Source organism: Malaclemys terrapin, chromosome 14 (assembly GCF_027887155.1).
Source record: "Malaclemys terrapin pileata isolate rMalTer1 chromosome 14, rMalTer1.hap1, whole genome shotgun sequence".
Classification (NCBI taxonomy): domain Eukaryota; kingdom Metazoa; phylum Chordata; order Testudines; family Emydidae; genus Malaclemys; species Malaclemys terrapin.
Window position 1 is genome coordinate 11,222,225 of NC_071518.1, and position 26,716 is coordinate 11,248,940.

At 43.3% G+C, this 26,716-nt stretch overlaps 1 long non-coding RNA gene across 2 annotated transcripts; it reads right to left on the bottom strand.

Moving 5' to 3' along the window:
* Positions 1 to 4,319: 4,319 nt before the first annotated feature.
* Positions 4,320 to 23,865, bottom strand: LOC128848605 (uncharacterized). Of its 2 annotated transcripts, none has more exons than XR_008447076.1 (6): positions 23,772 to 23,865; positions 19,107 to 19,205; positions 17,826 to 17,911; positions 11,754 to 11,800; positions 7,910 to 7,995; positions 4,320 to 5,373 (listed from the first exon to the last, which is right to left on the bottom strand). It is a non-coding gene; the product is annotated as an uncharacterized LOC128848605 (long non-coding RNA). The 2 variants fall into 2 exon arrangements; XR_008447075.1 differs by having other exon boundaries at positions 23,748 to 23,865.
* Positions 23,866 to 26,716: the final 2,851 nt, after the last annotated feature.

Here is a 26,716-nt window from a genome sequence, read left to right on the forward strand (position 1 = left end):
CCTCAGATTGTGTTCTTGGTTGGTGATATAACCTAGCGCTATGAATTGAAAAACTATCCAAAGTCCCTTTCGATATTATAACTTTTTTCATCACTTGCAGCTGAAGCTCATAGAATATTTTACTGTATTTCATAAATACTGGATGCATAAATGGGAATCTCGAGTAGGAGTAGACCGTTATTTTATTTCTCTATTTTGCACTTGTGCGACCACTGCAGGAATATTGTGTCCAGTTCTGATGTCCACGATTCAAGGATGTTGATAAATTGGAGAGGGTGCAGAGGAGAGCCATGAGAATGATTAAAGGATTAGAAAACATGCCTGACAGTGATAGACTCAAGGGGCTCAATCTATATAGTTTAACAAAGAGAAGGTTAAGGAGTGACGATTACAGTGTATAAGTATCCACATGAGGAACAAATATTTAATAATGGACTCTTCAGTCTAGCAGAGTGAGGTATAACACAATCCAATGGCTGGGAAGTTGAGGCTAGACAAATTCAGACTGGAAATAAGGCACAAATTTTTAATATTGAGAGTAATTAACCATTGGAACAATTGACCAAGGATTCTTCATCACTGACAATTTTAAAATTGAGATTGGATTTTTTTTTAAAAGATATGCCCTAGGACAGGGGTCGGCAACGTTTGGCATGCAGCTCGCCAGGGTAAGCACCCTGGCAGGTCGGGCCAGTTTATTTACCTGTTGACGCGGCAGGTTCGGCCGATCGCGGCCCCCACTCGCTGCGGTTCGCCGTCCTGGGTGGCGGGAAGCGAGCCGCGTGCCAAACGTTGCCGACCCCTGCCCTAGGAGTATTTTGGGGAAGTTCTATGAGCCTATGTTATACAGGAGGTGAGATTAGATGTTCACAATGGTCCCTTCTGGCCTTGGAAGCTATGAATTTGCTTTTGAATTCTGGTATCACTGGTAATATACCCATCATAAAGTATTTTATATCCAAGCGGCGCTAATTTTAAAGTGGCTATAATCACATACTCTCCAGATAAGCATGTTAAATCAGCATGCTGGCATTTACTACTTGCTGTGCAATAGAGAAGGGTTATGACCTGGGGGGTGATAAGGGTCTTGATTCTAGTTTAAAATGAACAGACACAAAAAACCTAAACAGAAACAAGGTAATTCCAAGCGGAGTTACAGGTTTTTCCACAATTGGCCTGGGATGTGTGTTTAATAAAATGAAATAGAAAGGTATAGTATATGGCACCTGGAAGTTTACAGTATGTTACCATTTGCCATCATATTGATGGATCAAAGTGACTAGATTTTACTGAGATGACTTTTTTTTTTTAATCAGGTAAAAGTCTTGAACTATTTTATCCTGGAAAACCTCCAATCAGCTCTTCACCCTTCTTCTGATACACAGCCATGCTGCAGAAAGGTCTGTGGGTTTTGTTTTTCAGAAGGACCAAGAATAGATGGCATAAAGGCTAGAGTAGTAGCAACAAGGGAACCTGAAACACCGATCCTGGTGTTTGAGTCTCTGCTAGCACAATGGTGCTGCAGATGGAACTCAGTTCCGGCAGCCCCTTGGTCTTAGATGTGCCCCATAATCCTTTGTATTGGCTGTCAATCATTTTCCAGTGAACCAGGATTGCAGCTGATAGGAGTCTGGAGACATATGGGAATTATACTTGTCTTCCTTAATGGTAAATTGCTGGGAGGAAAGGAACTTGCAGGGATGGGGGCAGGATACTAGATCCCCTATTGGCCTAGGATCACCCTGGTATAATATTTTTCACAACTCATTAGTGTTGGTACTTCTGCTTTTTTTAGGAATGTCAAGAAACAGGACATATTTCTCTATTTGTAAATAAGATTCTAAGTGAAGTTAACAAAGCGAAGGGGCTGACAGTTCAAAGCACATTTCTTATTGCTCCTATATTATTTTAGCCTCTCTGATTGTCAGTGTTGAGTTGGCTGTTTTGAGCCACAATGCTTGCTTTCTGTCTCTCAAGGAGACTGGCATTAGCAACATGAGTGTATTTTGACATTTTTAAATCTTAATAGATCTTGTCCTTTAAATATGCTGAATTAAAAAACCCAAAGCTGAAATAGAAAATTATTTCTACTGGTAATGTGTTTCTGCCTCCTTAGGTCTCTGAGAGCCAACTCTGTGTAGGAGACAGCTTTAGCAAAGCTTTTGATACTGTCTCCCACAGTATTCTTGCCACCAAGTTAAAGAAGTATGGGCTGGATGAATGGACTGTAAGGTGGATAGAAAGCTGGCTAGATCGTCGGGCTCAACGGGTAGTGATCAATGGCTCCATGTCTAGTTGGCAGCCGGTTTCAAGTGGAGTGCCCCAAGGGTCGGTCCTGGGGCCGGTTTTGTTTAATATCTTTATTAATGATCTGGAGGATGGTGTGGACTGCACTCTCAGCAAGTTTGCAGATGACACTAAACTAGGAGGCGTGGTAGATACACTAGAGGGTAGGGATCGGATACAGAGGGACCTAGACAAATTAGAGGATTGGGCAGAAAAAAACCTGATGAGGTTCAACAAGGACAAGTGCAGAGTCCTGCACTTAGGACGGAAGAATCCCATGCACTGCTACAGACTAGGGACCGAATGGCTAGGTAGCAGTTCTGCTGAAAAGGACCTAGGGGTCACAGTGGACGAGAAGCTGGATATGAGTCAACAGTGTGCTCTTGTTGCCAAGAAGGCTAACGGCATTTTGGGCTGTATAAGTAGGGGCATTGCCAGCAGATCGAGGAACGTGATCGTTCCCCTTTATTCGACATTGGTGAGGCCTCATCTGGAATACTGTGTCCAGTTTTGGTCCCCACACTACAAGAAGGATGTGGAAAAATTGGAAAGAGTCCAGCGGAGGGCAACAAAAATGATTAGGGGTCTGGAGCACATGACTTATGAGGAGAGGCTGAGAGAACTGGGATTGTTTAGTCTCCAGAAGAGAAGAATGAGGGGGGATTTGATAGCAGCCTTCAACTACCTGAAGGGGGGTTCCAAAGAGGATGGAGCTCGGCTGTTCTCAGTGGTGGCAGATGACAGAACAAGGAGCAATGGTCTCAAGCTGCAGTGGGGGAGGTCCAGGTTGGATATCAGGAAAAACTATTTCACTAGGAGGGTGGTGAAACACTGGAATGCGTTACCTAGGGAGGTGGTGGAGTCTCCTTCCTTGGAGGTTTTTAAGGCCCGGCTTGACAAAGCCCTGGCTGGGATGATTTAGCTGGGAATTGGTCCTGCTTTGAGCAGGGGGTTGGACTAGATGACCTCATGAGGTCCCTTCCAACTCTGATATTCTATGATTCTATGATTCTATGATTCATATAATGTAGACAAGACGCACTTTCATCTTGTGGGATGGTGGCTCCTTGTTAGCCAGCTTTACTATTTAATATTCTTTCACTGTTTGTTAGGCTAAATGCACTGGCCATTGCCATTTAGAGACTGGAGTTCAAATCCAGTCTTGGCTCACTAGTAGAAAAGAGTTTGAATCTTATCTTCATCTGCAGTTTTCACACTTCACAAAAACTACCACACAAACTGAGCATGATGTTGCATCCATTACATTGCTATCTTTAAATATATTAGAGGGATTAATACAAGGGAGGGAGAAGAATTATTCCAGCTTAGTACTAATGTGGATACGAGAACGAATGGATATAAACTGGCCGTGGGGAAGTTCAGGCTTGAAATTAGACGAAGGTTTTTGACCGTCAGAGGGGTGAAATATTGGAACGGCCTTCCGAGGGAAACGGTGGGGGCGACGGACCTGTCTGGTTTTAAGATTAAGTTAGATAAATTTATGGAGGGAATGGTTTAATGGTAAAACATAGTAGTCAAGGAAAACCAAACAATGGTAGGTAAATCGTATAATGGCTGACAGGGGTCAGGCTGGTGACTCTTGCCTATATGCTCGGGGTCTGACTGATCGCCATTTTTGGGGTCGGGAAGGAATTTTCCTCCAGGGCAGATTGGCCGAGCCTCTGGAGGTTTTTCGCCTTCCTCCGCAGCATGGGGCAGGGATCTCTAGCAGGAGGGTCTCTGCCGATTGAAGTCACCTAAAACAGGATTGGGGACTTCAACAGCAGAGTCCAGGGAAGGGGTAGGGACGGTTTTATGGCCTGCAGCATGCAGGGGGTCAGACTAGATGATCATAATGGTCCCTTCTGACCTTAAAGTCTATGAGTCTATGAGTCTATGAGTAATGTTTGTGATTTGAAGTAAGTAAAGTACTATGTATAAATGCCAAGTGTTCCTTGAATACAAATAACCAATACAATACTGTATTAAAAACAGATATTTTGAGGATGGTGATATACAGATTTTTCTTTTATTATATTAATGTTTCTATAAGGATAACGGTTCAAGAGACTACAGATTGCTCCCTAAAATGAATCAATGGTGCTCTTTCTGTTTCTGATGATGGTAATGGTTCAACATTTGTATGTGGTTCCTTGGTGTGCATGGCACCTTAAAACTGAGCCAATAGTCAGCCAGGAAAGACAGAACTAACCCATGGCTACTTAAACTTTTATTGTGGAGAAAAAAATGTTAACTGGTGTTTGGGCCCAAATCAAAGTCCTGGATCTTGCTTTTTGTGGTTACCCCTTCTGCCTGTTGTAAGCCGGAATAACCCCCTGGTTCCAAGCACCTCTCATCTTTGGGATGAGGCTGTGGGTTTGATATGAGATCTAAATTCTTTGGCTTGGAGTCATCTTTAATATTATCAGTCTGCATGAAACAAAGTATGAAAACCATTTGAAACTGTTGGTCATGGCAGCAGCCATTCCACTATAGCAGAATATGACACTCTGCTTTTTGAGAAAATTTAGTACCCGTGAAAGTGACGGTCTCTTGGAGCTGGTTAGAAATGGTCATAGTGCTGGCGTGTTTATCCAGGCTTTTCACAGATAACTGCCATTGCTGTTTTACCCTGACGTGCAACATTAACAATCATTCCAGTTCTGGGATCTTCTCATTCAGAGACTATCAATTATATTGAGTTGTTGGATGGCATACAATTATGATGATGTGCATAAAATGGAGTGGAGGAAAGGGAAGGTAAAGGAGGGGGTCAGATGCCCCAAAGATTTCCGGTTATAAAATCGCACTGGTAGCTGTGTGTTGACAGCCATGTGGACAGCAGGGAAGCTGTAGCCAGAGCTGCTGATTATTTGTCTGCAGGATTTGTTGTATTTATTTAATATCCGGGTTAGTTCATTCAATTAGAAGACATTTAGCTGTCTGCAAACGGCTTTCCTATTGGTTTAGAAAGTGGCATTGGGACCAGCCTAGGGTATTGTGTTTTGCATTGCTGAGGGGGAGCTGGGCTTGATTTCCCCATTGTAGGCCCTCTCTTCCTGGGTCAGCAGGCAGCAGCTGGGAATGCTAAGACACAAAAATAGAATGATTATTTTTAGAGCAGCTACATAACCTCCTGTTTATAATGTTTAAGTTTCAGCTTCGGTCTGGCCTCTTTCAGGTCACTGAACCATCTCTCATTTGCTGTCTTATCTGTTCCTTCTTAACACCTGGCATGCCTGCTTCCTTGGGCATTTCTTAAGTGCTGGGGGGAGAAGGGATACTATTACGGGTCTCACCTTGACAAGAGCTGAGTGCACTCAATGCATTGTCAAATGAAGGCATGAAGCAGCTGGAAGGAGGTGCTCAGAACATGACACAATCAGGCTCCTACGTTCAACGTTACAGAACAAAAAGTGTATTGAGAAGACTGGAGTTGTTACAATGCATCTAGGGCAGCCAACAGCCAGATAGATGTTTGTTTTGGTGTTTGATTCCTCATGCTGAGAATATTCATCATCATTTCCTTTAGCAACATTTCCCTCAAAAAAAAAAAAAAAAAAAAAAAAAAAAATATATATATATATATATATATATATAGGTAGTTTTCTTTTTTTCCTACAATTTTTGTGTGAATTTCAGTACTGCTGACCTTCTGCTTCTCAACGACACAGCAACAGACCAGGAAGTGCCTCCAATGGCAGAGAGGCAAAGAGTTTAAAAAGGAAGATTTTGTGGCGAACCAGAAAATTGGACTGTGGTGGGAGGCTAGATAGCTAGAGAAATGTGTTGAAACCCTGAGGTTCTAGGCAAAGTCTAGAATTTGGCCAGGTGAAAGGTCCTTTGCGGAAGTTTCACACTGTTTGGATATTAGGAAAAGTCCATTAGCCTAAGAGACCGTTATAACTAAGGTCCATGGTTTCAAAGATAAGGATTTCATTGCAACAATACGAACAGTTCCAAAATACAATAGTCAGCTGGGAATACTCGAGCATTTACAAGGAAATCTTATCAGCCATTGTTGTTTCATCATAATAGAATGGGCTGCAAAAACAGAACAATCAGATTGGCTGGACCAAAATTCCCCGCAGTAAAACTCATGTAGTAGAATTCCAAGCTAGGATCTATCTAGTCTCATAAGTTTCCTTTATAGCCCATCAGGGACCAGGCACCAAAAATAACAGCTGTAACATTTAATTTTTTTTTTAAATCCATATGACATATATTGCTTGAAAGTACTGAAATGAATGGGACTGGCTTTCAGCTGGGCTGAGTTATGCTACCCACTGACATAGAGCTGTTGGAGTAGGGGTGGCAAGTATAATACCAGTGACCTGGAGACCTTGACCATGTGTGACAGTCTGGTTTTTAACAGTTACAATGATGATGAGATTAATTTTGCTACAATGGAGGAAATACATTATGCCAACTATGGTGTGCTAGGGCAATAATCTGTAGGAAAGTGCAAATCTTGGTGGAGTTTGCCAGGCTTGGTAAATTTATTGTGCAGGTAGAAAATCCTGGCTCATGAATGGCTGAAAAGAGTCATGTACTGCATCAGGAAGCTACCTTTAAAAAACACCAACAAAAAACTTCACTGAGGTTACTGATAGAATGAAACCATTTAAACTAATCAGATCCTTTGTGTAAATCAGCTGTATGCTGACAAACTCAGTTGCAGCCAATGAAAATTGTGTTCTCTGAAAAATGAACCAAATAGCTTTTTCTGGGTATCTAATTTCATCTGTCCTTTGGAATATCCTTTGCAGTGTTAGAGCTGTGTTAGTCCCAGGATCTTAGAGAGACAAGCTGGGTGAGATAATACTGTTTGTTGGACCAACTGCTGTTGGTGAAAGACACATGCTATGTAGTTTGAAAGCCTGTCTCTTTCACCAACAGAAGTTTGTCCAATAAACAATATTACCTCACCCAACTTCTCTCTTGGGAATTGCAGTTTAGAAGGAAAATCTCTCCCATGTGAGCTTGATGCTTTTCTCTTTCTGTTTTAATATAGTTGTTGTTACTAATATCACTTGTTTGTATTGATGATACAAGATAAAAATAGCAGCGAGGCATAAACATGCAAAATCCATCAGTTACACATGGTGGTAGACATATCTTAGATGCACTACACTGGTTGATATTATTAATGTAGCCCCCTATTTTTTTTTTATCAACATGATGGAAAGTTAAATTATTGGAGAAATAGGCAGGTTTGGAAGAGGCTTTTATAGGAAAAATGAGCAGTTCAATTTTCATATTTAGTCTAAGAAAGTGGTGAAATGAGAACCAGAGCTGTGGTCAGGGAGGGAGAAAAGTAGATTTGAGGGGTTTTGGTATCTGGTAGGTAAAAAAACAAACTCTGGGAGTGAAGGAGGGCAACTGGACGACAAGTGCAGAGAATGTAAAGAAGGAGGGGGCCACAAACAGCTCCTTGGGAAATGCCAAGAGAATCTACAGAACGTAGTGTAGAGAAAAACTAGGCAGAGAAAGCGAAATGGCAGGTTGATACTGTCAAAGGCCGCAGAGAATGAGTATGGAGAAGACACATTTAGTTATACAAAAGAAGAGCATGTTAGTTAGTGACTAATCACTATAGTTTGCAAGGGGGATTGGAAGATACCTTTCAATAGAGTGGCTTGATGGTTTTTGCCATTAAACTCAGTGATAATGATTCCCTGGATGAAGAAATTCCTCAGCCTCCATACTCTGTGGGTATTTAACACAGGAGATGGTAGTTATTCCACTCATAAGACACACGCTCAAGTCCTTACATTTTTGTAATGTCATAAATAATACTTATTAAATGTAACCTCAATGGCAGAGCTCCAACCCTTCTTTGTAAAACAGCTTACGTTTATGTATTACTTATTACAAAATTAGGAGAATTACTAGTATTAATATGTCCCTCAATGTTTGGAGTATTTACTGTGAGATACTAAACTACCAGCATTTTACATTTTCCCAGAAAATTAGTTTTAAAAATAATTCGTTAAGAAATCCTTTTGTAAGCACCTACAGCTGGCAACACCCCAAATACAGATTTGTTAAATTATGCCACTGTTCTTTTGTTTTTCCTGAAGCTGTTTTCTTGTTTAATGCAAATCCATTTGATAACATCTTCCCAGCTTTCTGATAAATATTTGTATAAATATTTGTGTAGCATTCCATTCATTTTTGGATGTTTAATTTCAATTTCCCTTTTCTTGATTTTGTAAAATATTGGAATGTTTAAGTTATTTTTATAAATGCCATGTACAATTCTCTCTTCCTTTCCCCTCCAGTTTTCTCTGCATCTTTGGCAATTCTCTCTATTTGGGATTCAACTCTGGTGTCATTTCTAATATTTCAATTACCATTTTTGTGGTCGTTCATCCCATCACACAAGAGTTTGGCACATGCAGATACATGTCAAAAACCAAAATGTGAGACTAAGACCCTGATGCTCAAAGGATTTCTCCCACATCATGGCAACCTCCTATGGATGAAGATGGTGGGATGTCTTCAGAGCCCATCAGCACTGCTACTACATTCTATCTTATTTTTATAGCCCCCCATGTAGCAAATCACTAAACAATAGTTACAATAGCAACTGTCAGCCTATTTCTCAAAGCTGGGTGCCTAAATAACACATAATTTTAGGCAACCAGTTTTCAAAGCTAGGTCCACAATGACCAAGACAAAGATTAAATACCATCAGTAGACAAAACCAACAAAAGCTAGTGCCTTCCCCACACTGAAACACAACAGGCTCAATTTTCAAATTTGGGTGCAATTGTTATTTGCCTAAATTCAGGTTTAAGCTCTTATATCCCAGTTTTAGACAACTTAATCAGCATCCATCTTAAGGCACCTGGGCTTGAAGACTAGACTAAGGCAGGGGAAAGAGGAAGGTGTCAGTACAAGTTTTGGCACAGAGTTCTAGGGCAGCACAAATCAGACCCTTAATTTGTGTGCATGGAGGATGCGTCTCCAGATGGTTTGCTGGTAACAGTGATGCTAAATGTGTGTGTGCAATATCTTGTTTGCTGCTCTAGATAAAGTAAAATCTTTCCCATTTCATTGCAACATTTTATTTGCTTGACTGTTTACACGTGTTGGACCAGCTCTGGATGTAAGGACATGACAGACAATGGAACAGAAGTGTTGGAAAGTATGTTAGGTTCTTTTAGTTAATTTCCACTTGGATATTTACCATCTGTATGTTGTTGTTTTTTTAATTCCTTGAGCACTGTGAAAAGACTCAATTGTAAGCAACTTTGTCTCCAACGTCTCATATTGTAATATGAATGTGAATGTGGAAGCTTCTGTAGTCTTGAACACCTACTGAATAATAAGGCTGTGTTCCCTGTGAAAAGAGGTTGGTTAACTGTTGGATTTATTAGCCAATGGGTCAAATTAATTGCTAGTTGAAATTCCCCAGGAATGCATTCAGCCCAATGTTTCTAGTGTATAGTAGGCTATAATATGAGACTGAAAGGGTTTTCATGTTGAAAGTGTTGGTTTTATACTAATGTAAAATATATTGTCTGAGTATGTGTAAGAAAGAGAGAAGTCTGTTTTATTAGTGAGTCAACTGCACAGGAAATTAGGAGCAGAGTTCAAAGAACATATTTAGATCAAGTCAGTAGCATTTGTACTACTTGGACAAAAGCCTGCAGAGCATGTACTGTGCATAAATACAACATTACCACTTTCAGTAACATGATGCAATATTCTTATGTGCCTCACATTGAAGCTGAGCTACTGAAGTATATAGCTGAAGCAAAAATTTAAGCTCAGGATAAAATTAAAAGTTGTGGCTTCAGGATGCAAAGATCTTTCATTTCTGAATTTAAAGCAGACATTATCCAATCTGAGATTTAGCAGTCAGGATACTGACACTTCCTTTAATCCCATTAAGGAAGATCAATTATAAAATGAACTGGAGACAGAATTGTTTTGGATCTTAAGATTTTAACAAAAATTGGGCTGATCTGAAAACCACAAATAATATAATTCCAAGCTCCTAGTTATAGTTGCTAGCCACTTTTTTCTTGATTATTTTTCTTTTGTAAAAAGCAGGTATGTGGATGAAAGGCACTTATCTTGCATGTATAAAATAGGAAGCTTCTTAGAAGGATAGCTAGATAGGCAATGTCTGTGCCATGGATCATCGTGCAGATATACCAACTGCTGAACTAGGGTTACCATACATCCGTTTTTTCCCGGACATGTCCGGCTTTTTGGTAATCAAACCCCCGTCTGGGGGGAATTTCCAAAAAGCCAAACATGTCCAGGAAAAATACTCCCTGGCTTACCTTAGAGCGGGCGCCCCCCTCCGGGCACTTCCCCCTCGTGGGCTCCGGGGGCACAGGGTCCAGAGGCATGGGGGCTGCCCGAAGCCGGTAGCGCTCGGGCAGCTTGGCGCTTACAGAGCCCAGGAGTTCAGGGAGCACAGCAGCCGCTGGAGCTCGGGAGGGGAAGTCCCCGGCCGGGGGCGCAGGGTCCGGAGGCATGGGGGCTGCCCGAAGCCGGTAGCGCTACCAGCTTCACGGTTTGCCAGGCAGCCCTCAGACCCTGCGCCCCCGGCTGGGTGCTTCCCTTCCCGGGCTCCAGCTGCACTGGAGAAGCGCCGGCCGGGGGTGCAGGGTCTGGGGGCTGCCCGGCAAGCTGTGAAGCCGGTAGCGCTCGGGCAGCCCTTTTTGCGTGGCTGGGAGGGAGGAGGGGGAATGCGGGGCACTCAGGGGAGGGGGCGGAGTTAGGGCGGGGACTTTGGGGAAGGGACAGGGAAGGGGCGGAGTTGGGATGGGGGAAGGGGCGGAGTTGGGGCGGGGCCGGGGGTGGGAAAGGGGCGGGGCCAGGGCCCCGTGGGGTGTCCTCTTTTTTTATTTTTTAAATATGGTAACCCTAGCTGAACCAGAAGGCAGGTGCACAAGAAGTGCAGACAACAACTCGAGGCAGACACTTTAATGTAAATTATAGCATATGTGGTGTTTAATATAGGAGTCTTCAAAAGCAGTAAGGAATAGTTTATAAACAAAATTACATGACTGATCTGGATACATGGATAAAATCCAAAAAGTCATAAGGGTTAGGTAAGCTTTCCAGAATGGATCCTTTATCTGAGACAAAGCGCTTCCCTACAAAGTTCAACCTAATAGAACAGAGAAGGGAAGAAGAAAAGCTTATAGCAATTACCTATTGTGTCTTAAGACCTAAGGAAACAAGTGTAGTTGTTCACAATGAGTCAAAATTCTGCTCTGTTACCTTGGACCACTTTTATGGAAGACAATTTAGGCCAATAAATGGATTTAAGACATTTTCCAGATAACCTGAGTTCAGAGGCAACAACCAAATAAGTGAAAGTTGTACAAGTTTACTTGACAGCTTAAGTCAACAACATTGATTGGTGCAATACAGAGCAGAATGTGGCTAAACCACTGTTAGATTAAGTAAGAACCTTTTAACTAAAGGCATCTACTTACAGATTGAGAAGTGTTGGTTGAGAGCTTCATAGCAGGAACATGGATTGCTAAAAACATGAGGGCACGTTAGCTTCTCCTTTGTCAAACTATGGTAACAAAATCCCTTCAGATGCCAAGAGCCTTGATTCTCCATTGCCGTGTGTGTGTGTGTGTGTGTGTGTGTGTGTGTGTGTAAAAGCCCCAAATTCATGAGATTAAAAAAAAAGCCACTCCATCAAATCATGGGTTTTAGTATGTTTTGATTTTAATTCCCTTCTACTTATTTGCCAATGTGTGTTTGATAGTTTCAGGTTGAAAAGTCAACCTTTAGGCCACGCAAAAATGTGTCTTTTCCTGGCTGCTCAGATGGAGACTCCACTTTCCCCTGAGATGGGGAGCGGTCATCCGTTTCCTATTACAGTCTTCACTTTCTCCCTTCTTAGTTTCCCACTTCCTCCCCATCACCCCATCTCCCTCCTCAACCTTCCTCCCTAATTTGTGGGGCTCTGACTACCCCCCCCCATTCTCCTGCCCAGTCACCTACACCTTCATCATAAATAAGACAAAAGAATCATGTTGTTATTTTATAATATACTGTACAACGGCTATAAAATGGAGCTGGAAAATGAACAATGACTGTCTACGAAACACAAAGCACTCTCCCTGTGTAACTAGTTTTCCAATAAAGATTTGTGAGCTGCAACCATCTTTACAATATCAGCCACCTTGCAAATGGCTGGAAAATCCTTACCCAAGCAAGGCTGGCTATTCCTCAGTGCAGCAATTGTATTTATAATGCTCAGATATTTTTTCTAGAAGAATCTCACTCACTAAGCATTGCAAAAATTGTAAGTCATTCTGCTTATAATTTTGGTAACAAAGATATTGAAGTTTTTAAAAATCTCAGAATTATTTGTCCAAATTTAAATAGCTCAAACTAATTAAATTTTAAGTTATTCTTCCTTCCTGCTGGCTCAGGCTTCTCCTCTGCCTGGATCCCAGCAGCACCACTTCACAGACTCCTCAGGTCTCAGGAAGAGAAGTCCCTCCGAGAACAATAGGAGGTGGTGGTGCAGGGATCAAGGAAAAGCTGCCAATGGACCCTGGGCAGAGGAGAAGCCCAGTGCAGCAGGAGGCCCAGACCCAACAGCAACTTTTCCCCCTGCCTCCCCTTTCCCCAGCCTTCTGCTGCCCCAACCCTGACTCTGCTCAAGGCACATTCATAAAAGCAGGGCTCAGTAGCAAGGCAGGTTTTGGGTTCTTAGACCCAAAGCTGTCATACGGAGCTGCATGTATGCCTAGCCCAAGGGTGTGGGAGTGGGGAGAAAAATCACAGGAATGAAGGAGCTTTTTGGGTCATTGCAGGAGCTCTTCCTGCAGGGAGCAAGATCCCATGACTCACAATCAGTTTGCAAGAGTTGGCAGCACTGCATATTTGGATATCAGAATGTAATTAAATAAATTGAGGATGTTAATCCAAAAACTGGAAGCTCAGACAAACCTGAGGATAAAGGAGTGCTTGTTTATATAGGTTCTTAGCCTAGAACATGACATAGAATCTGGCTTAATCCAAGTGTAAGTCAGATCACAATATGGCTTCCCGCATCTCCCCTGACTTAAAGAGCGGCCATAGCAACCAAGGTGATGAAAGTACAAAGTGGGTGTCTATTTTTATTTATAATACATCCTACTGCAATATTCAGCAGCCCCAGTCGGGACTGGAGTGTCATTGTGTACTCCTGAAGGTATTCTATGTCACTGAGCACAGGCAGAAATCATATCTCCTGCAGATTTTTTTTCTTTGCAGAATATAGATTCTGCTGGAGAGGTGCTGCAATTGCACCTTTCTCCCACCAGGGGCTGCAGTGGCACCAGAAGAGAGGGCAGCCAGCTAGCAGAGAGGTAAGGGGAGAGGCTGCATTCCTCTCAGTGGGGCCAGGTGAGGCGGCACAGGACGGACAGAACAGAGGACACAGCGCTGCTGGGGGTCACAGTCACAGAAAGGCTAGTAGGGAGGACAAACTGGGGTGCAGGCTCAGGAGCTAGTGGGGTGACAGCATTGAGACAGGGGCTGAATGAGACAGGGGCTGCAGGGCCACATAGGAAAGGGGGCAGATATACCTGACAATAGGGGAGGCTAGGCAGTCAACCAGGGGCTGCATGGGGGAGGCTCCCCAACTCCCTAACAATCCTTCCTCTCCCCCCCAGAACCCCCTGTTCCATACTGTTATGCTACCCACTGACATAGAGCTGTTGGAGTAGGGGTGCCAAGTATAATACCAGTGACCTGGAGACCTTGATCATGTGTGGTAGTCTGGTTTTTAACAGTTACAATGATGATGAGATTAATTCTGCCACAATGGAGGAAATACATTATGCCAACTATAGTGTGCTAGGGCAATAATCTGTAGCAATAAAATGAGCATAATTCAGCTCCTCTGTTAGCTCTGACTCCCCCAAGCCTTTGCATTGCTTCTGAGGTATGCAGGAAATTCATTTAAACTCCAACAGAGAAACATATTACTCAAAGTTCTGTATTAATATGTCTCGTAAGGAATCTATTTGTCAAAATTTTTTCCTAAATCCTATTTTTTGTCTGAATTGTTACAGACAAACTTGCTGACAGGTATTTTGAAGTTACCAAAAATAACTGAAACGAGCGTGATTATGTGGTGTCATTTTGACAAATAAAATATACAGAATTTTAAAATAGTGTTCAGAATTTTTATTTTTTTAGCACAGAATTCCCCCAGAAGTAATTGTGCCAGGCCCTATATGAACACAAGAGAAAACCTAGTTCCTGACCAAAGAGTTTTCAAACCACTTAGACACCTTTTGCAGCTTCTCAGGGAAGCTGACTCTTTCTTTAGTATGGGATGATTGGAAGAAGTCAGAGCAAATGACTGAGAGAAAATGTAGCTGGCTTCTTACATTCTTTTGGGAATGAATGAATACCTGGATTAATTCAATGAGCACTGTTCCTTTTCTGGGTGAAGTTTGACGTAATGGAGCATTTAGCGTAAAAGCCAACAGGGTAAGAGACAGAGAGATAACCTAAACAGATTGAGGCAAAAAAAAGTTTCTAACCCGGAAATCAGATTTTAAACCTAACAATCTCAAGTGGATTAAATCCTCAAGTAGACTAAACTGATGCTGGTGAAACTGGGCCAGTCAGTCATTGGAAAAGCTGTTCTCACTGGCCTGATTACACATTTTACATTGGTGCAAGCGGACACAGAGACCTTTCTAGTCTTCCATGTTGCTTGAAAGAAAGAGAAGCCTAACCCCCACTCAGCTCTCTTTTTGACATGCAATTGATTATTCTATCCTTATTGATGCTGAGTAGTACTTTAGTGTGTAAGAAGTATAAATAGTCCAAACACCTCCCCCCCCCAATAAACCAAGACACACTTCATTGCCTGCAGATGACCCATGGAGGAGGTTGAAGAAAGATTAGCTGAAAGCTCATCTGTAGTGTCAGTGTATTGTAGGTTTCTAAAATGTATCTGTCTTGTATTGACATAAGGAAATTTAAAAAAAATAATCTTGCTGTGCCATTACGTAAAACAGGAATAATATTTCACATTTCATTAAAAATGATAAAACTTGGGTCCAGAATCAATAGCTACAAAGTTACAAAGGGCTCAACTCTGCCACCCTTACTTATGCTGAGTAGCGCCTAGTCCAGTATTTCAGGTGGTAACACTTAAAAGCGTAATTAACTGAGTCTTTGCGGCAAAAAGCATGGTGACTGGGTCTGTATGTCTATGTATCATAAAGTAGAGGGAGATGGAATTGAGAGGAATGTAAATTTCAGAAGAATTCCACTGATTATAGTGGAGTCACTCTGGATTCATATTGGTATAAGTGAGATCTTTCAAGATGTATACCCTGAAGGATGTTGCAGAAATAAACTGGTGTAAAGGCATTAGGCTTACAATAGGATAGTAATAATATAGTAAGGATTGAAATGAAATTACTCACTTTAGCTAATCAAGATGATCTCAGAAGGAGTTCACATATACAGATAGTGTAGAACCACTTTAAATTCACAGATATAGTTGATAAAGGAGTCATGAAAGCCTGACTATACAAAAAATGAACCCGAAACAAAATGCAGATAACTTGAGGAATGTAGTAAAGAGAGAAATTGGCAGAGATAGGAACATAATTGAACTAACATAGGAGAATATATAAAAACAAACCCTGGACAGCTATTAGGCTCAAATAGAAATCACTTGGATAGAACAAGAGAAATGCAGACCAGGACTATATAAGAATGCTTTAGGGAGAATAAATAATATAGCTCTTGTAAAGTTATTCAAATAGCTTTTGTTAGTAGGTGTAGGTTGTTTATCTACATAGCAAGGACTCGAGGAAGATTTTCAAAAGGCACAAATAGGAGTTAGATTTAAGTCAAAGAGAATCGGGCACCTATCCTCTTGGGCTGCAAACCAGGTAATAATAAACCATCATCCTTGCTTCACCGTGAGAAGAACTGATCAAAGAAATGTTATTTTGTAGGGTTGCCACAAATCCATTTAGAGTTGAGGGACCAATGAAATTTGCACTCTCTAGGTTCTCATCTTTAAATCTGATTTTCTTGACTGGACTTGAGTTACAAAAGAAGTTAACTCCGAATGACTAGTGACAAGAGCAGCAGTCCACAGACTCTGGTGCATGCTTTCAGGGCTGAGCCCTGCTGTTCTGAAGGGCAATCTTTGTGGGAGGCAGGCTCAGGGAGAAGAGTATCCACACAGGTGTTTATAGAAGGGTCCCTTCTTTTCCCATCTCTGAACATGGTGATGCTGGTATATTAAGAGCTACAATCCCAGTCCTGCAAAGAGAATGGCATGCCTGAATCCCTGAGGGTTAACAGAGCCATGGTTCTCTTTGCAGAATTGGCGACCAAGAAACCACCAGGTCAAAGATGCTACAAAAAGCATCAGCTTTGAGCAGGTTATCATCATCCAAACAGATCAAGAGGAAGACCAATGGCAAACAAGCAAGAATGTCATCAGAAAGACCCGGGTAAAGAATGGTATCTGATAATGGCAATCTGGCCCCAAGATTCTGCATCACCCACAAAAGAAAACAGGGGGAAAAGAAAATGCTGCAAGGTTTGCCTCTCAGAGCTTCCCACTGAGGGGGTGGGACTTGTCCCGCTGCAGAATGAGCAAGGACTTTAGTGTGGAAGATGCCCTGTGATTTCTCTAAACCTTGTGGCAATCTGCCAAGGCTCTCTATGTAGAAGACCTGCCCCCCCATTTTTTTCCTCTCTTCTCCCCTGCAGTGGAGATATGCTGGCAGGGTTAACCCTAGTATCTCTGCAAATGGGTTTCACAACAGGGAGGGACTGGATGGCGAAAGCAGTATGGCCTCAGGCTGTCATGACTTTCCAGCAGATTTTTTGCTGGATCCAAGGAACTATGATTTTACACACTGTTCCTTTGCTCCTTTCCCCACACCCAGCTCCCCAACCCAGTTGAAGGCTCACTTGAGGTAAGGAGCAATCTCCCCATTCTGCATGGCGAGAGGGAGATATACACACAGAGGGTATTCTCCGCACATGGATCTAAGGTGGGGGGAGGGGGATAATCCAGCACACAAGTTTACAGACACAAAAATCCTATATGCTCCCCTAGTCCATTTCCCAGTGGCCAGGAAAGGATTATTCTCTATATCACTCATAGTTGTGGTGCAGTCTAGTTACACTGACCCTTTACTGCTTGTTTGTTGCCTCACACTCCATCAGTGCCTAGGCAGAATTTGCATGCTCAGCTGTTTGAATGCACCAGGTGCAAACAGTCTACTGGTTTCAATGGGATATTTATAGAAGACACTAACACAGCAACACACACAAGGTGCAGCAAAAGGAGCTAGTAACTGCACCTACTTTTTAAATTCAGCCATGCAGAATTCCACTTGCTTTCTCACCTGGGGTAACATCTCTTGATGGGGGCCAAGAAAAATATCTTTTATTATCCACCTACCCCAATCTTCCTCACTATTAAAAGCAATGCCAGAGATTGTACCTGTAAGGCATCCTTGTGCAGAAAGTGTGAGCATCTCTCTTGTCCCGGACGTTCTTACCTGGCTGTAGATGTTGCTATAGCACTGGTTGGGAGGTCCTCTGGCTGTTTGTCTTAGGGAGGTGGCTCCCTTGCTTCTAGGCATGACTGAAAAAGGCAAACAAAATAATTACCTGCAGTTTATTAAGCAGTCCTGGCTCACGCCAGTGTTTCTCACAAGGCGAAAGGTAAATAGTCTTTGGGTAGGGATCTGAGAGGTCTAGGCTGAGGGACCCAGGGTTCAAAAGGAGAAGATAGTCCTACTACCTCACCATAGGGTCCAGGCAACAGAGGCTTCTAAGCAGGGCTGGATTAACCTTTTGTGGGCCTCCATAGAGGCAATGGAGCATGGCGTGGAGAGATCGGTCCCTGGAGCAAGGGGTCAGCCAATGGCAATGGGGCATGGCATGGCAGGGGCGGCCTGCCTAGTCCTGTGCTGCCAGCATGCCCCTTCCCTTCAGGGGCAGGCCCATGCCACTATGCCCACTTGCCTGGAGGGGCCAGCCAAGCCCCCCACACTGCCCCCCCCCCAACTGGTTGAGACTGGCAAGGCTTCTGCACCAGTCCCAGGTGGCTCAGCTCCAAGGAGACAGGCTGGGTCCCACAGGTGCTGGGAAGCAGAGACTGCCTGGAGCTGGAGGTGCACTGGGGTCCAGCCAGGGGGCAAAGAGGAGCCAGTGGGTGGGGCCAGGAGGCGGAGAGGCGCCCTCAGTCAGCTGGCGGGCAGACCGAGAGGAGCAAGTGGTGGTTGGGGGAGCGAACGGGCTGGCTGGGTCTCGGGGCGCAGTGCAAGCGGAGCAGGCCGGGGTCCCTTCTGAGCATGGGCCTGGCTCTATGGCACCACTGATGTCATTGTAAACCTGGTACTGCCTGTAAATAGCTCTAGCTGAGTGCCACTTTGCTCTGAGCAGGGATTCTCCCTTTTAAGCACCCATCCATCGCCAGGCTTGCTAGGTCTCACAGGTGTGCTGGGATGGGGCTAATTGTGCCCAAAGGAGCTCTTTAACCCTTTCCTGACTGGGATGGGGCACTGCCCCACCATAGGCAGGTAACTAGATATTGGTGCCTGTGCCAGTAATCTTCATGGTGATGTTGCATGGCAACTTTAAAACAGCTTATTTCTCATTTCAAAAGATGCTTGCGGTTTTGTGTGAGGGGTTTCAAGTTTGTCAGCTTGGGGTTAGTAGCTAATTAGCATTTGGTGCCAGAGGTGCCTAGGGTTTTAAATAGGCACTCCTTTTTATACCTATATAAATAAGAAATAATTCATAAACAAGTTCAGACTTATGCACAAACTCCTTACCGTATTATATATATTTTGAAGCTTGAAAGGAGAACCCAGACATGATTCAAAAAGCTGCTGCTCTGGTGTCTACTCCAGTTTAACCTTTTTCAGTCTTTTCTAAATGGGAATATAATCAAAACGAACACATGCAAACCTAATAAAAACATTGCTTCTGATATTTTAACTGATTACTATACATTAACAAGGAAGGAAATGCAGTGTACACTATATATGTATAGCAATAATGATGAGGAACAACCTTCTATTACAAGGGGGGGAAAAACAGTGAAGATTTCCTATAGCCATGAAAATGATGCTCAGGTAGATTTTTAGGTATCTGCCAATAAGCCCCCTGAGACATTAAATTTTGTGCATTCTCTAGAGTTACTCTCCTTATTCTTGATTCCTTTTCTGGAATCATAGGAATGGAAGGGACCTCAAGAGGTCATCTAATCCAGTCCCCTGCACTCATGGTAGGACTAAGTATTATCTAGATCATCTTGGACAGGTGTTTGTGGAATCTCTATCATTGGAGATTTTTAAGAGCAACCTCCCTAGGCAATTTATTCTAATGCTTAATCACCCTGATAGTTAGGAAGTTTTTCCTAATGTCCTACCTAAGCCTCTCTTGCTGCAATTTAAACCCATTGCTTCCTGTCCTATCCTCAGAGGTTAAGAACAATTTTTCTCCCTCTTCCTTGTAAAAACCTTTTATGTACTTGAAAACTGTTATCATGTCCCGTCTTGGTCTTCTCTTTTTCAGACTAAACAAACCCAATTTTTTCGATCTTCTGTCATAGGTCATGTTTTCCAGACCTTTAATCATTTTTGTTGCTCTTCTCTGGACTTTCTCCCATTTGTCCACATCTTTCCTGAAATGTGGCGCCCAGAACTGGACACAATACTCCAGTTGAAGCCTAATCGGTGCGGAGTGGAGTGGAAGAATTACTTCTCGTATCTTGCTTACAACAACACTCCTGCTAATACATCCCAGAATTATGTTCCTTTTTTTGGCAACAGTGTTCCACTATTGACTCATATTTAGCTTGTGGTCCATTAAAACCCCAGATCCCTTTCTGCAGTCCTCCTTCCTAGGCAGTCATTTCCCATTTTGTATGTGTGCAACTGATTGTTCCTTCCTAAATGGAGTACTTTGCATTTGTCCTTATTGAATTTCATCGTATTTACTTCAGACCATTTTTCCAGATCATTTTGAATTATAATCCTATCCTCCGAAGCAACCCCTCCCAGTTTGGTATTGTCCACAACTTTATTAAGTGTACTCTCTATGCCATTATCTAAATTATTGATGAAGATAGTGAACAGAGCCGGACCCAGAACTGATCCCCGCAGGACCCCACTCATTCTGCCCTTCCAGCATGACTGTGAGCCACTGATAACTACTCTCTGGGAACGGTTTTCCAACCAGTTATGCACCCACCTTATAATAGCTCCATCTAGACTGCATTTCCCAGTTTGTTTATGGGAAGTTCATGTGAGACAGTATCAAAAGCTTTACTAAAGTCAAGATATACCATGTGTACTGCGTCCCCCCATCCACAAGGCTGTTAAAGAAAGCTATCAAGTTGGTTTGACCTGATTTGTTCTTGACAAATTCATGTGGACTGTTACTTATCACCTTATTATCTTCTAGATGTGTGCAAAATGATTGCTTTATTATTTGCTCCATTATCTTTCAGGGTACAGAAGTTAAGCTGACTGGTCTGTAATTCCCCTTGTTGTCCTTATTTCCCTTTTTATAGATTGGCACTATATTTGCCCTTTTCCAGTCTCTCCTGTCTTCCATGACTTTTCAAAGATAATCGCTAATGGCTCAGATATCTCCTCAGTCAGCTCCTTGAGTATTTTAGGATGCATTTCATCAGGCCCTGATGACTTGAAGACATCTAACTTGTCTAAGTTATTTTTAGCTTGTTCTTTTCCTATTTTAGCCTCTGATCCTACCTGATTTTCACTGGCATTCACTATGTTAGACGTCCAATCACCACCAACCTTCTTGGTGAAAACAGAAACAAAGAAGTCATTAAGCACCTCTGCCATTTCCACATTTTCTGTTGTTTTTTCCCTCCTCATTGTGTAATGGGCCTATCCTGTCCTTGGTTTTCCTCTTGCTTCTAATGTATTTGTAGAATGTTTTCTTGTTACCCTTTATGTCTTTAGCTAGTTTGATCTCGTTTTGTGCCTTGACCTTCCTAATTTTGTTTCAACATACTTGTGTTATTTGTTTATAGTCATCCTTTGTAATTTGACCTAGTTTCCACTTTTCTTGATTTTTAGGTCATTGAAGATCTCCTGGTTAAGCCAGAGTGATCTCTTGCCAGACTTCCCATCTTTCCTACGCAGTGGGATAGTTTGTTCTTGTGCCCTTAATAATGTCTCTTTGAAAAACTGCTAACTGTCTTCAATTGTTTTTCCCCTTAGACTTGCTTCCCATGGGATCTTACCTACCAACTCCCTGAGTTGGCTAAAGTCTGCCTTCTTGAAATCCATTTTCTTTATTTTGCTGTTCTCCCTCCTACCATTCCTTAAAATTATTAACTCTACCATTTCATGATCACTTTCACCCAATCTGCCTTCCACTTTCAAAATCTCAACCAGCCCCTCCCTATTTGTCAAAATCAAATCTAGAACAGCCTCTCTCCTAGTAGCTTTCTCCACCTTCTGAAATAAAAAAATATGTCTCCAATACATCCCAAGAACTTGTTGGATAATCTGTGCCCTGCTGTGTTATTTCCCAAAAGATGTCTGGGTAGTTGAAGTCCTTCATTACCACCAAGTCCTGTGCTTTGGATGATTTTGTTAGTTGTTTAAAAAAAGCCTCATCCACCTCTTCTTCCTAGTTAGGTGCTCTATAGTAGACCCCTACCATGACATCACCCTTGTTTTTTACCTCTTTTATTCTTACCCAGAGACTTTCAACAAGTCTGTCTCCTTTTTCCCCTCTCAACCTCAGTCCAAGTGTATACATTTTAAATATATAAGGCAACATCTTCTCTCTTTTTTCCCTGCCTCTCCTTCCAAGCTGTATCCTTCTATACCAATATTTCAGTCATGTGTATTATCCCAAGTTTCTGTGATGCCAACTATGTCATAGTTGTGTTTATTTACTAGCATTTCAAGTTCTTTCTGCTGATTCCTCAAACTTCTCACATGAATATACAGACATCTAAGATACTGATTTGATTTCCCCCTCCCCCAGTTCTGTCTGGTCTCTCCCTTATCTCTGCTAGAATAGCCCATGCTCCCCCCAAATTTTGACCCTTCTCTCAAGTCTCCATGTTTTTGACTTACCTGTGGGCTTTGGTCACCTGCCCTCTTCAACCTAGTTTAAAGCCCTCCTCACTAGGTTAGTCAGTCTGTATCGAAATATGCTCTTCCCCTTCCTCGATAGGTGGACCCCATCTCTGCTTAACAGTCCTTCTTCCAGCACCCTGTGGTCAAGGAAGCTGAAGCCCTCCTGATGACACCATCTTTGCAGCCAGGCATTCACCTCCAGGATGCATCTGTTTCTGCCTAGGCCCCTACCCTTAACTGGAAGGACTGAAGAGAACACCACCTGCGCTCCAAACACCTTCACTGGTACTCCCAGAGGCCTGTAGTCACTTCTGATCTGCTGAGGGTCATACCTCACAGTATCATTAGTGCCCACATGGATGAGTAGCATGGGGTAGTAGTCAGAGGGCCGGATGACCCTTGATGATCCCTCTATAACATCTCAGATACGGGCCCCTGGCAGGCAGCATACCTCTTGGGATGTCATGTCAGGGCGACAGATGGGTGCCTCCATCCCCCTCAGAAGAGAGTCACCAACCACCACAACCCTAGGTTTCTTCCTGGGAGTGGTGGCTGTGATCCTCTCAGCCTTGGGGGTACATGGCTTCTCCTCCTCCACCTTTGGGGGTGATTCCTCATTGCTCATTGCCAGGGCAGCATAATGGTTTTCCATCACCATGGTGGATGGGTTGGAAGTAGGGGTGGAGCACTGCCTGCTGCCAGAAGTAACCAGCAGCCAGTGTCCTCCCTGTGACAGAGACATCTCCTCCTCCCGGGGTGGTGTGACAGCAATCTTCTCTAGCTGGATAGCGTCCTCAGCCTTGGATGTCTCCATATGAATACTCTTGAGGAATTCCTCGTGGGCTCGAATGCGCCTCAGCCTAGCCACCTGCTCCTGTAGCTCTTTCACCTGCTTCCTGAGAGATTCCCCCAGCCTGGCTTTCTGTGAGTGGGAAATGCAGTTCACAGTCTCTGCAAGTCCACACCAGGATCTGGGTAGAGGCATCCATGGTTAGATTGTCTGTCTGGATACAGTCTCAGGTGGAGGAGACAGGAGCAGTGCTGGCACTGACCATGCAGCCCTTCCTAACCATACCAATTATATTATGACTCCCTCCCTCAAACTCCCCTTTTGCTAGCTCCCATTGGTTGCTTATCCTCTGGGTTTTAAGGCCTTCTCTCCTAGGTCAGCCCTCCCTCCTCACTAATCACACCAGGGGAGGGTGATCAAAGGCTGATTAAAGATGATCAAGGATGATCCAGGGAACAAAGGCAAACAGTCCCCAGACACACAATCCCAACTGACTCTGTAACAGAAATAACCTGAAAGAGAAAGAAAAACCACAAACAGCCAAACAAACTCACTTATCCCAAGACTAGTACTTGCACCTTGCTCGTTCAGCAGGGGGATCTCCTTCTCCCCCTCTCAAACTTCCCTGTTTGCAGTCCCCTGTTCGTTAGCTACGCCAGGTCTCCACTCCCTCTGGATATCTTCTACTTCTGCTTTTCCTTACCTGTGGGGTCCGCTTATCAAACTGTGCCTGTCAGCTGCAGGTTTCCATAGAGATTATCTAAGGTGTGGTTTACAGGTGCTTCTATTGCTACTTATAAGCCTCTAGAAATGTCAAATGAAGGTAAGAAGTGGCTGCTACTCATCGGATGCATAATAGGAAGTCTCCCCCTGCTGCTACTTCGATGTTTGAAACATTCAGTTTTTAAAAATCATATGCCACTTATGGTTATGGGTTTCCATTGAGGATCTCTGGGCCTGTGACACCCATTTTGTTTTCTAAGGAGCCAGTCTGTATCCTTGTGGTGTTGAGGATTCTTTCCCCTGCCCCACCCCCAGGGCCGGCTCTACTATTTTTGCCGCCCCAAGCAGCGCACCGAATTGCTGCCGCGGACGGCGGGGTCAGTCCGTGTGCCGTTACGGTGGCACGCGCGTTTCCGCGGCAGCGGCAATTCGGCGGCAGTTTCTGTCTTCAGCCGGAAGACAGATGCCGCCGAATTGCCGCCGCGGGCAGCTGAACACAGAAGCTGCCGCTGCCATGGAAACGCGCGTGCCGCCCTAACGGCATACGGACTGCCCCCGCTGTCCGCGGTGGCAATTCAGCGTGCTGCTTGGGGCAGCAAAAACACACGGACTGCTGCCCCTTGCAGATTGCCGCCCCAAGCACCTGCTTGGAATGCTGGTGCCTGGAGCTGGCCCTGCCCACCCCCTCGCATCCTTTGCAATACTTCAAGACAAAGGAGATTGGGGACCCTTTAGACCCAATGAGCCCAGTTTGCCTGGCAGCCAGAGGTTGTAGTTTTAATTGTGGTGGGGTTACTGCCTCTCCTCACTATGTATGTGCATATACCCGCACACGTTCCACACGCTCATTACAATTTTCAGGATAGATGTTTGGAATATAATGTTATTGTTTTTTTAAACAATAGGGTAAAGTAATATGATTTCTTTTCTTAGGTGAAGGAGATGACTTGATGGTCTAAATACCAGGGGACTAATCTTTGAAAACCTGCTGCTCTCTTTAGGAATTAAAGATTCAATGGCATTTTTTTTTCAGAGTAGGGTTTGGTCTTCAGTGTTTTGGTTGTCTGCCTCAGTGCTGACCTCTATCGCAGAATGACTGCAGTACTGACTGCACAAAGCTGTTGAGGAGTGTTGAGATGACAGCCACTGTATCAGTGTAAGCTGTCATCAGCGGTGGAGGCACAATGCAGTGCACGCTTTGCAGTCTCTCTCCTCCACCCTCCTGTTGCTTTCAGACACGTGTAATATGCAGAATAAGCTGACATCATCTGAACAGTCTCAGTGATGCCTAAGTCCCCTTCTCCCTCCCAAGCTGGCAGCAGTTTCAAAAGCAGCAAGTCAGTTCGCTGACAATCCACCAGGAAGAATTGTGTTTTGTCTTCTATTAAACTATGAATCTAGAGGGACAAAGAGAGGAATGGGTCCAGGTTCAGTAAATAAGAACAGCCCTGGAGGGTTTTGTGCACCAGAGTTGCAATCTCACATGTACCAGCGGCTGAATCCCTACTTCAGCATAAATCACTGAGTAGCTCAGTACACCTTTTATTTAGCTGGATATAAATAAACAGCAGGCTACGTGAAAGAAATAACACTCCAGAGAAAACACAATCCTAGCGCAATTAGAGCATTTCTATTTAGATAATTGCTTGCTGAAATTGTAAACTTGGATCTAATCCTCAAAGGATCCAGAAAATTGGCAGTTCCAGGAAGATCTCTATTTTCTGTTCCTAACACTGAATATCTTTGTTATCCAACCCCCCAAATGCAGGTATGTCAAGTTAGCCTTTCTTTCTGTCGTATCAAGAATGGCGCTGAAAATGAGGAAATAAAGGATGCCCTTGTGGTAATCTAATATTTTGAGGGAGTTGTGGGGGAAATGACAGCAGCTATGGTAATTTAATGAAAAATATGACCTCATGCAGCCACAGAAGGGTTTGCCCTCATTATGGGTGCAGACAGGTCACTAGGGCATTGGCAAGACAGTAATCTCCAAAAACAAGTACTTACTTCAATTAAATAATTCTCTCTCTCCCTCTGTGGATGTGTTGCTGTGTGCATTTGGGTTTTTTAACCAAGAAGAAGTGTGGCCTATTGCTTAGAAAAGGGACTGGAAACATTATACTCTTGGCCTTGCTACCGACTAGGAGTATGACCTAAGGCAAAATGCTTCACTTCTTTGTGTGTCTGTTTCCCCATCTGTAAAGTGGGGACATGACCCATCTATAAAATGCTCTGAGGTCCTTGGTGCAAAATGTACTGTACAAGTACAAAGCATTATTATTTTCACTCCACTAAGTGTCTCTCTCTCCCTTTGCCTGCCCTTCTTATAAATTGACCACAAAAAGTTATCAGAGATATGACTTAAATTGAGACCCACAAAAACCAGGACATTCTGAGTTCAAAGAGAATTGCTGCCATGCTACTCATCACAGGGCTTTGAAAACTCAGACAGCGAGAAGTGCTTCTTGCCAGAAAGAAACAGTTTGCAAATATTGTACTATCAAAAAAACAGATCTGTCCTATAATCCATGTGACTGCTTTGTTCAGTCGTGCTTTCTTGATTCTATTTCCTTCTCCCACCAACACCCTCTTGTGCCCAGACATCTTTGGACTTGTGGTATCTAAGCCTCATGCCTTCTTCATGGGCAGCTGCCAAATGAGGGATTTAAGGATGGAACAAGCACTAGGAACTTGGAACTTCTTGGTTTTCATGGGATTAAGTCAGATATTTTAATAATAATTTAAACCCAGATTTGTTGACTAGTTTAAAAATTGAGTTAATTGATAGAAAAAATTATGA